Source organism: Rhynchophorus ferrugineus, unplaced genomic scaffold, assembly GCF_030347505.1.
Source record: "Rhynchophorus ferrugineus isolate W39M unplaced genomic scaffold, kcgeb_rfMv2 rfM6, whole genome shotgun sequence".
Classification (NCBI taxonomy): Eukaryota; Metazoa; Arthropoda; class Insecta; order Coleoptera; family Curculionidae; genus Rhynchophorus; species Rhynchophorus ferrugineus.
In genome coordinates, this window is record NW_027472585.1 from 21,088,152 (window position 1) to 21,103,345 (window position 15,194).

Consider the following 15,194-nt stretch of genomic DNA (forward strand, 5'->3'; position numbering starts at 1 on the left):
GGCTGCTGAAGCAATTGCAAATCCAAGAAATTTATCGAGAATAACTCCTATAGGCACTAGACTTAATCAAAAATATCTCGACTTAATGTGGAACAATTTAAGATGAGTTTCTCCCATATCATATCATCATCTGGATATCTATGTAATTATTTGTGCTTAAGTTTGAAAGACGAATGATTCAAAATGACGAAAAACATGTTATTATTTGTGAGATCTCATTATCTCACTCAACTAAACTGAATCATACCGAGCAGATTGAAAAGGTTTACTGAGGAAGTTATTTCAAATTTTTGTTTCTGATGATTTAAAAAGTTCAACAACAACAACAAAATTTAACACTCGGAACAAACATTTAATAATTTATTTTTGTTTCGTTTAAGATAAATTTAGCAACACTATAATTTATTAATTTTTTTTTCCACGTTAAATACGATTATTTTTATTCAACGGATATACACACTTGTTTGACATACATGTTTGTAGCTAATTTTATTCTATATGTTAAAAGAGTATACTGTAAGGACTTTTCGGGTTTTGTATAGTGAATAATTACCGGAGTAACTGACTGAGATTAGATTTAAAAATATTTATATAGTAATGCTTTTTATTATTTTATATTAATGTAAAAAAATTTTTAGTTAGGGAATAGGTACTTAATTAATCAAATACAATATGAGAAAAATATATGTTACTTACCAAGTTTATTTTATACTGCTCACTTTTCTTCTCTATATCATACACAGTGATTCAACTGAACAGTAAAAGTCAAAACTCAACGCAACAAATCATCTGTCTCCGATCACAAAACCACCGTCTGTCTACCGTTGATGTTGTTATGAATGAAACTAATCAGCTGACGATCGTAAACACGGACCGAGTCTCGCTACTGAAACAAGGCGATAAGAGGCCGGTGAGAAGTCCGGTGCCAGCGCGGCATAGAATGATCTCTCGAGGAAGTATGAGCGAAAAGCGCGGGGATCCGCTTTGAACGCTACAGAGGCACGGGCGCATGCGGTTGCCATTGTTTTATTTCGAAAATTTCTAAATATATTTGTTGATTGGACGGATATGGAAGAAGCAGATAGAAAAGAATAGTACTGTATTAATATTTTTTTCCAAACATTATTTTATATTGCACTTTGTAGGCAAGTATATTTCTATTGGAGCACGAAAAAAAGTTTTCAGAAATTATGCCCGAAAATCATCAGTAAATAATAACTAGAAGTAAACAGAGAAAATCTAAGAAAGTACGTCCCGCCTTTTTAACAACAGAGCCATGCCGTTCCGAAAGAACAGTATTGGTTTGACATTATTCAAATTTCGAACTTCTTTAGCTTTCCAAAAATGTTTGGCAGCCATAGGTAATGTACCGGTAGTCATCGATATATAGATGCCAAAGCATATCAATATTTATCATATCAAAAAGTCTCAAGATATCGATATGACGTATCGAATGGATCAGATAACCGGTAATCATCGATATATCGACTACAAAAAATGTCAATATTTATCAAAGCAACAGGACAGTCCTCCTATTCACGATATTCCTATTTACAATATCGCTATATCTCCGATTACCCTTCAACTTTAAAGTGGCCTTTCAAACCAACATTTGGCTTCCCCAATGGCACGAAAATCCTGCGGTATTACAAGTACAATACACTACCTCCATTCAGCGCTTTTCGGAACCATTAGCGAGGCGAAGCAGGTTGGTACAGTTCGTACGCGTCTTAGCTTATCTTTCCCCGTAAACCTTTACCACATTTATTTAACTTTTATATAAGTTGGACCCTGTGTTCATCAGAACCCTCGTGTCTTTCAACCTTATTACCTTGATCTGTTGTTCCTTCGTGAAAATTTGAGTGTTGTTACCCAATCTTCCTTCACCCTCTGTCTCTACCCCTTCGAGTTACCTCGATACGACTCTAGAACAAGAAAAACGAGAATGTCCCAAAGGACGCTCTCCAATTTTAGTAAAACCACCTTGAGCGTCAGGTCTTTCCGCATCATCCGCTACTTCCTTTGATCGCCACTTGGTTATTAAATATTGAGTATTCTGATGTTGCTGCCATCGTGCCTGTCCCAGAAGAACATATATTTTCGCTCAGATGACCTGAGCTCGCGTTTCGAGTTTACTAGGACCTGAAGTTTGCCCCCTCGTGTGCGATCGCACGTAGCAGATGCCCTTATCCCACACCCATTCAACTTCTTCAAGCTATTTCTCGCTATTACTACCACTATTGATAAATTACCACTGATATTTCATTTGCACTATGCTTCTTACCCTAATAGTTCAACCAAGTTTAACTAAATGACTGTTCCCTTTAACTTGCAATGCCGAGCGTTTTGGTCAGGTGCTACTGACTCAGGCAGACGGGCCTGTACCAGGGTTTTAGGTCTTTTATAATAGTAATTCTACCATTGTAAGCCCAAAAGATTTTGCCCAAAAGTCTTCGTTCATAGGTCAAAAATTTGGACATAATGTTACAACGCTAGAAAACCCCGAAAGCACCAATGATGGTGAAAGACGTGAATAGCCCTATATATAGCCCCACCTAACAATTGTTGCTTGCACTAACAGCAAAATTACATTTTTGCAATATATCTGATTCTATACTAGTTAAAACAACTGCTCTTAAATATGTGCAGGAAAATTAAGATATTTTCTTATTAAGACTTATGCCTGCTGTTGCCGTTTCTTTTATAAAATTATCGGCACTCGTCAATTTTATCCTCGTGTCATTGTAAAATTATTCATATTTTTAATTAATTATATTTTATTTAAGTCTTTAATTACATACCTGCATATATTCTGATCACTTTTTCAGTCCCATCTTTATGGCAACCGTCTCTACAAATACAGTGTAAAGAGTTCTAGTCAAGCCATGTTGCATCGATTTAAACAATTGTTAATCAGAAAGCACTATATCTGGGAAATATGCTTGATGTGACAGCGTTGGTTATGCTGTTGCTGATTATTGCTCGCTATTGCTGATGTTCTTCAACAATATGTCGTTCAATTTCATTGTTTGTTGATAGACATCCTCATTAAGAATTTCTTTTCATAGTACTCTCTAGATCCTTATTAATCCCACCATATGCACTTTATAGATCGATACACGAATACTACCTATGTATTAATAAGTCATATCTCCCTCTTCCATTAAATAGTGTAGACCAAGTCACTCAACCAAATATTCTCTTCTTCCCCGACACACGTCACATGCACTATAACCGCTCAATGCATCATTTTTGAAACAGCTCAAATCATATTGTCATCAACAAGCTATATCATGACAACATGTACATCCAAATCAATGAATCATAAAGTTCGCTTACGGAGGAATTTTCAGAAAGGCTTAGAACCAAGCTGCTACAGAAATGCTGTAAAATATTTTTAAAATACTCGAACATTTTCATTAAATACCAATGTGATATCTGACCAAAACTTACCGGTGAAGAAGAGTTAAGCATTGTAGGGTTCCAAGTAAAATGCATAAGTACACAATAAGTTCAATCATAATACCGTTTCCATTCACTAATTAACAATTATTTGATACAGACCAATTACACAGCTCTATTGGAGCTATTAACAAAATCCTTCCATTACCTTTCAAGACTCTGCCTGCCGCAACCAAGAAATATCGCAAAACTACAAAACCAAGTTTCCAGTTAACACAAATTTATTCTTCTCAAAGAGATTCTAAAAAAAATTAGAGCTAACAGGAGAGCTGCGAAATAAGATGAAAAGACCTGGAATAAATAATAAAGGTTCATCTGACACAACAGAGAAATTGGCATTGTATCAACTGATTCTATGAAAAATATATGATGTCGAAAAGAAAAAAAGCTCTTGTATATATGGTTTATATGCTAGTAATTAATATAGCATTTTGAGGCCATCCTGATATTTCTATCTTCCAAGTTTTTATTTAATATTTTATTTGTATTAGTTTAGTATGATTTTCATGTTCACATTTTTACATATAGCATGGTCAATCATAACTATGTGATCTTATAATTTATATTTGAGGAAATTTTGTCGTGTATAGATAATACAGTTGCTTAAACATTGATAATATTTAGCTGTACAACCGAAACATTAACTAATTACGAATAATTGACTTTCTGTTAATTACTATAATTAAATACTAAATGACAAGTTAAAAAACTTTTAATTTTAATTTCGGCTTTTTCTATTTAAAACCGCATTTAAAAAGTTATTAATAGATTTTGGGCAAAACAATCATTACAAATGACGTAAAATCTCATAAACAATCGGTTCAGGGCATCAAAAAAAATCCAAAGAGCAACCTTTTATTTATTCTCGATTTTGATCTTAATGGGAATAATCGGTAAAGGATAAATTCCAATTTATCGTAGGGGAAACTCTTCTTTAAAAGAGACGTGGGTGAAACTTTTAAACAAGATCGGTATTGAGAAAATTTAAATCTGCGATTGGGTGAATGGAAATAATTTAGATTAAATCTGAGGCCACGTTAGCGCGATACAAAGAACAAACGTCAGAGGGGCGATTTAATTCTGATAGTAATTCAATAAAAAGTATTTTCTAATTGATTGATTATATAAAATAAATAGTTTTTTCTTATTAAAACTTTTAACTGGTTTTAAATATATGTTTTGTCTTAGCAGAAACAAAAATCTAACGATCTTATTACATATTGACATCTTTATTGTTCACAATACGTCTATTGCTGGTACATCATCAGGAAATGAAGTCTTTGTTTAGAAGTGAAGTGTCAATTGCTAATGTAAGAATGTTCGTGCGGTCCTAGGTGACCAGCTAGAACCAAATGGTCTTTTGCTGATTTCGCTTCGGGTTCGGGGTAGTGCGTTTTAGTTTCCTGGGTTACAACTAGGATTGTCGTAGTTGGTTTACTACCGAGGTTAGTGGATGCGTAGAGAGTTAGTTAGGGGACTAGCATTTTATACAGAGTCGCTTTCTGGGGGATTGGAAGTTTACTTTTTCTGCCGAGGAGTGTAATTAGTAGGCTGTACATGCCATTACTTTTGCAAATAGCATGTTATATTTGGGCTGACCATTGGAATCTGCGGTAGAACTAGAGACCGAGATATGAAACTTTCTGGAGCCAGGGGATAGGGACTTTATCCATTTGGAGGCGGTAGCGGAACTCCTTCTTGCGGTGGAACGGTATAGCCTTATCTGTAGCCGCCAGAATTTGTACCACGCTATCGCTTGGTTCAGCTGGACTTAGAGTCTGTTGCGAATAACGTCGGGACTATAACCGGTTGTGAAAAAAGCGGTATCGTCTGCGTAAAATGCTGTATGTGAAAGTTCGTGGAGTAGGAAGTTAGCCATATTACCTTAAAACGTACTACAACAAAATTAAAATTATATTTTAACACACATTCAATTACGTTGCAAATGCTCATATTTTAACCGAGAATTGAGAGACACATCAGCTTTACGTAATTTTTTTTAGGTTAGATATTAAAAGTTTTCTGATTGTATTTACCCAATCAGTGAGGTTTGTTATTTTTCAAAAATAAACCAAAACAACTAACCTACAAAATTTGCTGCATCTTTGCTAGTTTAAATATTATTTGCAATAGTCGTATGACGTACCCAACATAAATATATATAATAATATTATATCATACAGTAACAATGGCAGATATTAAGTTTGTAACCTACAATCAAATGTTGATATCTGATATGGAATGTTACTAAATTAAATCATTCATAGAGGATTATTATTAGATAAAATCCTATTTACATCATGATTGTTATCATCAGTACATTTACGTATATTCTGATAATTTTTTCACTTAAAAAAATACATTTATTGAGAAAAATTGGCCCGATATAAAAATTGATGCTACAGAACTTCTTATTCAAGCTGCAACAGTGTATCATTCACAACTCTTACAATATTGCAACTTGTCTGAGGCTAACGTTGTGATGCAGGGGAATGACTTTGCGCTTACTACTCACTATTGATGATCTTTTTACAACTATAATTCCTTCAATTTGTTATCACTAGGCAGCTACAGCGACACTTCAGTTTTACCAACACTACAACTTTCTAGTTTTACTAATATGAACGGCAATATTTGATGGCCATGAATATTCCGCTGGATAGATACCTGCGAGTGTGTTTGTGTTGTGCTTTAAAATCAAAAGATGAACATTGAATAATGTGTTGCACCGGCACTGAAGTTTAAGTTACTACTATTTAGTTCCACTTTTACCTTCTTTTTACTTTTCACCCTTCGGGAGCTGCGTTCAAAACTTTTATTTCTACAATTTTTAAACATAATGAATGCTTTTCAGAGAAAATAGAGTAAGGAAGCGAATTTAAATATCTAAAGGTAAGTATATGGCACTTCGGTAGCATTATGACTGTGCTTCATCAATAACCTTCATGTCATCAATTAGGATTCAATAACTCAGTAATACATGTACTGAATTGATGTATTGTGAATTGCGTTGAAATAAAACTATGGAATGAAAACAGTCGAACAGGTCAGACGATATAAAAAAAATTGCATTTGATACATAACATATGTATTTAGGAGTAAAACAAACGAGTCCATGTTAACTTTATAAAATTTATAATTTTACGATATGTGACATAAACAAAAATACATTAATTTTCCAATGGGGAGGAAAAGCAAGTTATCCAAATATATTATCTATGCTCAGATTAGAATTTGCACATATAGCGATATACTCTATGTTGCATGCAATATCAGAGTCCCGGACAATAGATTAATATATATTGAAATGCAATGTTCTATCTATCTTACTCACCATACATTAACCTTTCTAAATAATGTGGTTTAGCTCATTTGATAGGTGGTTTTTTAGAGATACACAATGAAAATTGTATCAAGCGATTATGCAAATATAGTAGCTAGGTATAAACATTTAAACATCTAATTATTTTAAGATATTTAATATTTCATTTAAACATTTAGAAAAATTATAGTTTTACAAAATTCTTGCCTGCTCTTGAAATATAAAATTAAATCTCATCAATTATAATTATTTTTTAACCAAATGCTAGATGATCAGTCAATAAATCATTAATTACAAAGACCAGACAAGATTTAATGTACATTTTACATCACATCTTTTACTAGACAGGCTTAGTAGGGTCTTAATTATAAATGAATTTATTAACTTTTTGTTTGTATTTGGAGTTTGATCTACTCTATTCAGATGCATGACGAGACAATATGTATTTCCCAAACTAAGATTAAATTAGACTAACTTAAACTAGTATTTTAGCAGATTTCCACAGGATTGTTCACTAGTTATACTGCTTCCACGTCATTGAGATTTAGATTAATTTAGATTTAGTAGCCCGCTCTAGGATGAAATCTCAGATAACTTTATGAATTAATTTGATTTGGATATCACCATACTCTATTTCATTAACTACATAAGTCGATTATTACTATTACTAGTCGATTTAAAGTTTTTTAAGTAACCCAGGCTGACCGAATAAATTTTGTTTTAACATGGAGCTTCTATTTTAATCTACTATCGAGATAGAAGACAAGTAATTGTATATAATTGATATAATTGGATTTATGGTTTTTCACTGTAACTCAAAATTAAGTTGGACATATTTCCAGCTGTTAAGCTATATTCTCCAGTCTCTAGTCATTTCACACTTTTTTTAGTTCTAAGTAGTTATATTTCCTTTTGCATGATGCGTATGACGTCAGCCAATATTCCAAATACAGTTATTTTATTGTTAGGATATATATAGTCAATGTGGAAAAACTATCTTCTGAAACTCGAGTCGAAATAGAAACATACAATAATCTAAATGTTCTTGCAAACAATGTATCTCTGACAACATGCAATAGTCCCTCAGCAGCAATTTATTCATCTTGTAACTAAGTCCTTATGGATCCATGCATATTACAGGACATTACTTTCAATGTCTAGAGCGGACCGAACAGGGAATATTGTATATTTATAAGAATTTAACATATTTTACCGGTTTAAGGCTCGAGTTGGAATAGTTTCTCAAGGAGTTTAGATATGGCAAGTAATAACGCGGTAAGACCTAACTTATTCCAACTGCTGGTCTATAATTACCTAGGTGTTTAATCAAATAATGCAGATTTTTTTCCGCTGGGTCTCCTCCATACATTTCGATGGTTATTAATAAATGGGGTTTGAATAATTAGTCGTTTGAATTACTTACTAATTTTAGCAACATAACTGCTTTCCATGGAGAATAATCTATAGCCTGGTTAGTAAAATAGTGAACTAAATCAATGACGTCAAAATATCTTAATGTTTCCGGAGTAGCTCCGAGTTTCAGTTCATTTTGGCTTTGACATACAATAAAATTATAATCCAGAAAAAAATAATTAAACTGTTATATAAAAAAATAAAAAATTATATTATTCAATTATAAATACTGTTATAATGAATCTTAGCTATACGAGACAGACTTGAGAAGAATGATTTACTACTAGTGCAATAATATATATCGAAAAGTCTTAGCAAAAATGATGCGAGTTATTAATTGATTTAATATACTATTCCCAGATTTACTCCCTCTGATTTATGGCTTTTATTATAGCTCAAACTCTTAAATATTATTTCGTCTAAAATTATATTCCTCAAATAATTACCCTGCAGGGGTAATTTAAAGCTTTTTTTTTAACTTAATTCCACTATTACCCGTACAGTGATAAAATCAATAATCTAGTCCATATATAAAAACTAAAAAACGGCTGAACCGATTTGGCTAATTTTTATTTTGCAGTATTTGTATCGGTCCAGAGAAAGTTCATATGGTGAGAAAAAATAGAATAATTGCGAGAAAATTAGTAAAAATAAGTATTTTAGTTTCCCATACAAAATACACAACTAATCGCAAAAAATCAAGAAAACTCAAAAGGATATTTTCCAACGGGAGCCAACATGAGGTTTTAATCACCCATTCAAGTAATTTTATTGGTCAGTTTAAATCTCATTTATAGGCACCTGTAAGGAAATAATTTTGTATTCAATAAAAATGTATTAAATAAAATTCAATAATAACATAAAAATAAATATATCTATAAAATGAAAATATAATATAAAAATAATTATATGTATAAAGTATAAATTTAATTATATTATCGACGTGGCAATATCATAGAATAAAATAAAAGTGGTAGAAACAATATAATGGAGCAATTTTATGAGTCTGGGGCTTTCTCTATAAAAGGATATAATAGAGGGATTTCTTCTATAAAATTAATCTAACCTTATCGAAATACCCTGTTACCCATAATTAATTTCTTTTTTCAAAACTTTTAGCAAATAACCTGAAACATATACTAAGGTGGGAATCGTAAGATTTTGTTTGTTCGTATAGGAATATCTGAAACTGAAAGTATAAAGCAAGTTGCAATTTATCAACTCCTGGTAATACATTCCCCATCCCTAAAGCATGTTAATTATTTAAAGCGTCCTCATGTTCTCAAATATGCTTCATGAAAGATTTAAATTCCTGAATTCGTGAGCTCTAACAGACCCAAAAAGTGTTTCGAACTATCTTGATTAAGTAGCCTTAAGCCAATATATTTATTCAAATACTTACACAAAATATGTCTTTCTCATAGTACTTAGTATCAATGTTTAATTGATACCACTTTAATAAATTTGTTTTTCGTTTGACAATAAAATTTTGCTTAACCGTATAAATAACTAAACAGTCTTCTACGTTAGATAAACTAAAAATGGTTCCCGAAATAAAACCAGACGCACCATGGAAACGAAATGAGCCAGCATCAGATTTAGTCAGCATAGCGATTAAAACAAATAGTAAGTTTAAATTAGTGATATGTAGATGATTGAACACAATTTTATTTAGTCATAAATTTAGTGAAAGAGAGCTTTCTTTGACTAATTTAGGTCGTTGATGATGACGTCGTTTGGGGCAACAAATATTTTATAGAACAATTTACATATACAGGAAAAATTAATGTCCACTTTGATCAGAATTTCTACTATAAAGGTTTTTGGTAACATTTATATTTGTATCAAAGCAAACTGTTGTCCAAAGACCACAAATTGCTCAAGATAGATCTATATCTATATTTATATATTTACATATTCGTACCAACTGTTAATACGAAGTTCACCAGGTCATCTAATTTGAAATAAGTTATATTAATTAAACCGTATTTTTCGTAAACCGTAGAATATATAAAATTCTTAAATTAAGACAAAAAGAATGGAAGTAAAGCTAAACACAAGCTTACAACTACTTTATTATCTATTCATCTATTTTCAGTGAGTCTGACATTGTATTCTGATTTATGTTAATAACTGTAAACTGCATCGCTGCGTTTTACTACGGTTTTTCCACCGTTAAAAGCCTGCCATCGTATTTAATTAAATTATGAAGGTACTCAATTTCCACCTCAAAATGTAAGAAACGCATAAAACACCTTGCAAAAGGAACAAAATAGGAAAATTGTGGCTTCATAAAGATTCCAGATATAAAAGTAAAGTTATATAAATCTGACCTGATTTAAAATTAACGATCAGAACAGATGTGCCTATAACATTTTTGCAGGTTTATGCAGTTATTATTGCAAATATTTTGATTATAAGCCTAGGAAAAAATAACTTCTATTTTTTCGAAAAAAAAGTAACACTCCATAGAATACTTTTGCCATTATAAAAATGGCAATTCCGGGTAATTTTAGTAATATTTTGCTTTTTAACTTGAGAAAATATAAAGATATTTCAAACAATTCGAAAAATGTGTAACACTAATGATGATGAATATTTAGTGAACTAAAGTGAATTAGCGATTTCTCAAATTCATTATCTCATTTTTACCCAGGAAATATTATAAATTCATTTAGGAAAACATCTAAAAAAAAAATTAAATTATCTTACTTTTAATAATTTTAATTATTTTACTTTAAATTATTAAATCTTTTGGATAAGTATACTTTAGTTTTAACGTTTCCTCTGCCAACTTTTTTGAATACTTCTTGTTTATGTGATTGACTACGTCCAATTGAAATGACGGGCAAATCGACTATTATAACGGCAGTCTTATTACAAGAACATTTGCACATCCTCTAACCTATTATGTAGTGATATTAACAACTTTTAATTTCTCAATTAGCATATTAATATTTTTTTATTCCATGGATTCGATAAAAACCTTTTCCACTAATTGGTATAATCATTGTTTGAACAAACTTCATATGATCTTGAAAGAGCAGCTTCCTAGCTATTCCATTGCGAGTATATGTCAATTTCAACAACAATTTTACTCATTGGTTTACGTATTTATCTAAGGTAATAAAAAGTCCTCTCCATATGACGCGAAACAGAAGAAATACATCCTATGATGATGTATATCACATTATCTTCATCCAGATCAAAATCAACAGCTGTGATGTTATATAATGCAGCTTTTGTGGTTTTTCTATACGAACTTACTTCATATCGAATTTCAAGAATTGTAAAGAAATGTTTTTTCTATATTAATCATAATAAATACAAATAGAATTAAACCCATAGAAGCGGTATATTTAAAAAAAAAACATTGTAACCTTTGATCTCTGATATCTTAAAACGCGGACACGAGATTTTATAAAATTTTTGGGACAACTTTTATAATGCCAAAAGGAAGGGTTATTCGGACTTATGGCTTGTTATTTTTTATTGTAATGAAACCCCTAATATGACTGGACTATAACTTTGTCACCAAAGTAACTACATAATATGCCATAGGTTGGTTTGTGACATAGTAGAGAGAAGAAAACTCATTGGAAACAAGATGTCCTAAGCTCATTAATTTCTAATAAAACAATCATACTTTCACCACTAACATATAAATCAAGTTAGGTATAATGAAACAGATCTTCAAGACATTGAATAAGGAGATGAACGCATTATATATGTATGTAAAATATTTCCTCTAGAAAAGTTAAATGCTAGAACATTAGTTGTTCCTAAAGCTCAAACAATGCCGATACAAGATACAGACTTTATAGAACTTGTACCTGGATAATCCTGAAAATGCTGCGAGGTTTTGGTGGTACACAGGGTTGGTGATGAACAAGGAGAGTGATGGATGGGCAGATGGTCTTAAGAAATAAATTATTCTCAAATAAAATATAATAGAAAATCTTTTAAAAGCTGTTTCACTCAAACATAACACAAGATATATTTACAAATATATATTTCAACTTATACATGAGGAACTAATTATTAAAACATAAAAACCAGTAAAAATTATAAATAAGTCCTTCCAGATATATATACATACTATAATTTTCTCATATATTTAGTATAACATAAAAATTAAATCTATAAGAAAAATTAAAAGAAAAAAACAGAAAAACTCTTTATGCTTTGTAGGCTACAATCACCTGAAATCATAGGAATAGCAGCAAAAGTCTCAACATTTCTGTACCAATTTTAAACCTATATAATTAATCCTTATTATGATCTCTTATTTTTGTAACAAAATAATGCTTATTACAATAACAGTAGTATGTAAATGTACGACAAATATAATTTAATAAATAATAATAATAATATATAATCTACATATTTAATGCCATTTTAAAGTAAATCCTTTTTTACCTCAGCGATTAAACAGATATAATACAATATACAGTGACAAAAGCAGATTTAAGTTCATACTCTATAAACAACCGAATGTTGACATCTGATGTCGAGTGTTTCCAGAGAAAAATTCTTCATAATGATTATTACTCAAGCACATCAACAGCCCAAGCATTTCAACTTGTACATGAAAAACTAATTATTAACATAAAAGGGTTAGTAATAGTTTCTTTTAAAAAATTATATTTCGGAATATGAAGGCTAAAAGAAAAACAAAATGAATATTCCAAAATCACTCCTACATCAATGGCAACAAAACCATTGTTGATTAGTGTTATTTAACATGCAGCTAAAGATATTCATAATCAGGTTATCAAAACTGGGGCTTACATAAACAAACCCAAAACAAATTAAATTTTTCTATCCTTCCCTTCGTTTCCATAAACAGGAAGCAATTTACCGCTCAGTATTATGCAAATAACAACTCTGCTGTATAAATCCGAGGAATATTTTTATATACTTATTAAAGTAAATAAACAGAGCATAGGTAAAAATAACATCTAGTAAATGTAGTTAACGTACATTACTACACGTTTATATGTTTTATACGTAATGTCAACAATTTTAGTTTATTGCAAGCATTTTAGCGCAAATTCTAAGAAAATCATTGAAGAACAGTTTTTTTGAAAATTACTGCAGCTCGATGTATATAATAAATTTTTTTCTTTACAAGAATTCAAAGTTTTATATACAAAAAATCTTGAATATCATTTCACTTAAAATATTTAATAGAACTAAAATTATTACGCCATGATTTCTAAATAGCACTAACATTAACATGATACATCTCAATATTTTAGAACATTTTAAGTATGAACTTGCAGATTAAAATGATTTTAAATGAACGGGTTGTTATTTGCAAAGGATAAAATATATCGTTCTAAACGTTGTTTTTGCCGGCCGGCTTAGATGGCGCAATGATAAAGGAGACAGGAGGGTCCACCTACTCTTGCGAGTCGCGGATTCGAATACTGCTGGGGCATGGTCGTGTATTTATGTTTATGATTGTTTAATATTTGTGATTGTCCTAAGCAAGAGTGTAAAATCCGACAAGGAAAATGATCCCAGTCATGTCAGTAACTAGCCTGGATAAGACCGGATGTCTTCTGGGATGATTTCTAAGTTGGTCGCTCGCCAGTCGGTTTGCTTAATGCCGAGGAGCCTACGTTAAACTGTAGATCCAGTCCAGATAAAACATCGTTGGTAAAAAGAGAGATTTTAAAATAAAAAAACATTGTTTTGCAAAAGTTTCATCAATTAAATCCATAATACGATGCATCCATAAATCCATGTACTTGATCGATTGTCTAGTATTTATTTCAAAACCCAAATCAGTATACATGGATGAGTATATAACTTTATAACTTTCTACACGAATATCACAGAGTAATAGAGAGTAAACTCTATAGGGATCTTTAGCGAAAAGTGTTGCTTTACCCAACATCCAGATGGGCTTATATCGACTATTCAAGTAATTTGATTGGCCAATTTAAATCCACATTATAGGCTTCGCATTTCGCTGTGAAGACATTTGATTGGTTATCTGATAAAGTTTGCCACGCAGGTGCGGCAAGTGACAGCCCTGACATCACGTTTAATTGACCAATAAAATTTAAATAAAAAACGATTTCATTTCTGAAATAAATTAGTTCAGTGAATGGAATAAACATTATCTATAAAAATAAATATATCTATAAAATATAAATATTATATATATAAAATCATAAACAAAGAACGTTGGAACAAATTAAAGTTACTTCATCTGCCTTGTCCCTCTTTCATGTTTGTTTAGTGCCATCAGTTTAATCTATTGGAAATCTATTAGAGTTCTGTCTTTTTATTTTCTTCCACTAAAAGCAAACTTTGAGTCTTTCACTGTTAAAATTCTGCTTACCTATTTTACCCAAAAGTATATAGTACACTTTATTATTTTTAATATTCTATCTGGAATGTTCCTGCACGATTAAAACTTTTTTTACGTTCTTTACTTTTTAAAGATATTTGCAAAAATATGTTATATTATCGACGTGGCAATATTGCGGGATAAAATAAACTGCTAACAGTATAATAAAACAATTTTCTGGGACATAAGATATTGCTTTGACTCGTTTGTTCGTATAGGAACATCTGGAATGGAAGTTATAGAACCATCCCCTGTTAGTATAGAACGTAAGCAATCTAAGGATGCTTCAAATGATTTCTCAAACATACTAGCCGAAGGATGTATAATCCTGAATCCATGAGCACTAATAGATCCAAAAAAATCCAAATTACCTTGGTTAAATAGCCCTAAGCCAATATATTTATTCCAGTTATTAAGCATTTTTTTCTTTAATGAAATGAACCCATCAAGGTGATTATTAAATTTTTAATTCATAGCACTTGAGTTTAATTCATAGCGATGAGTCGCTTTACAACAAAATCCCTAGTGTATTGAATTGCGGTTAATCCTCTCTTAATAGGTTTACACTCAGGAGCCATTATTTTAGTTGAGTCACAACTATTGATCTAAGAAGAAAATTTAAAAAATAACAGT

General features: G+C 31.2%; 1 protein-coding gene across 1 annotated transcript in view; it reads right to left on the minus strand.

Moving 5' to 3' along the window:
• Positions 1-940, minus strand: part of LOC143198633 (G-protein coupled receptor dmsr-1) — a 207,389-nt gene extending 206,449 nt beyond the window's left edge. The window contains exon 1 of the mRNA XM_076407974.1: positions 697-940. The gene's annotated coding sequence lies outside the window, so the exon portion shown is untranslated. The remainder of the gene's footprint in view (positions 1-696) is intronic.
• Positions 941-15,194: the final 14,254 nt, after the last annotated feature.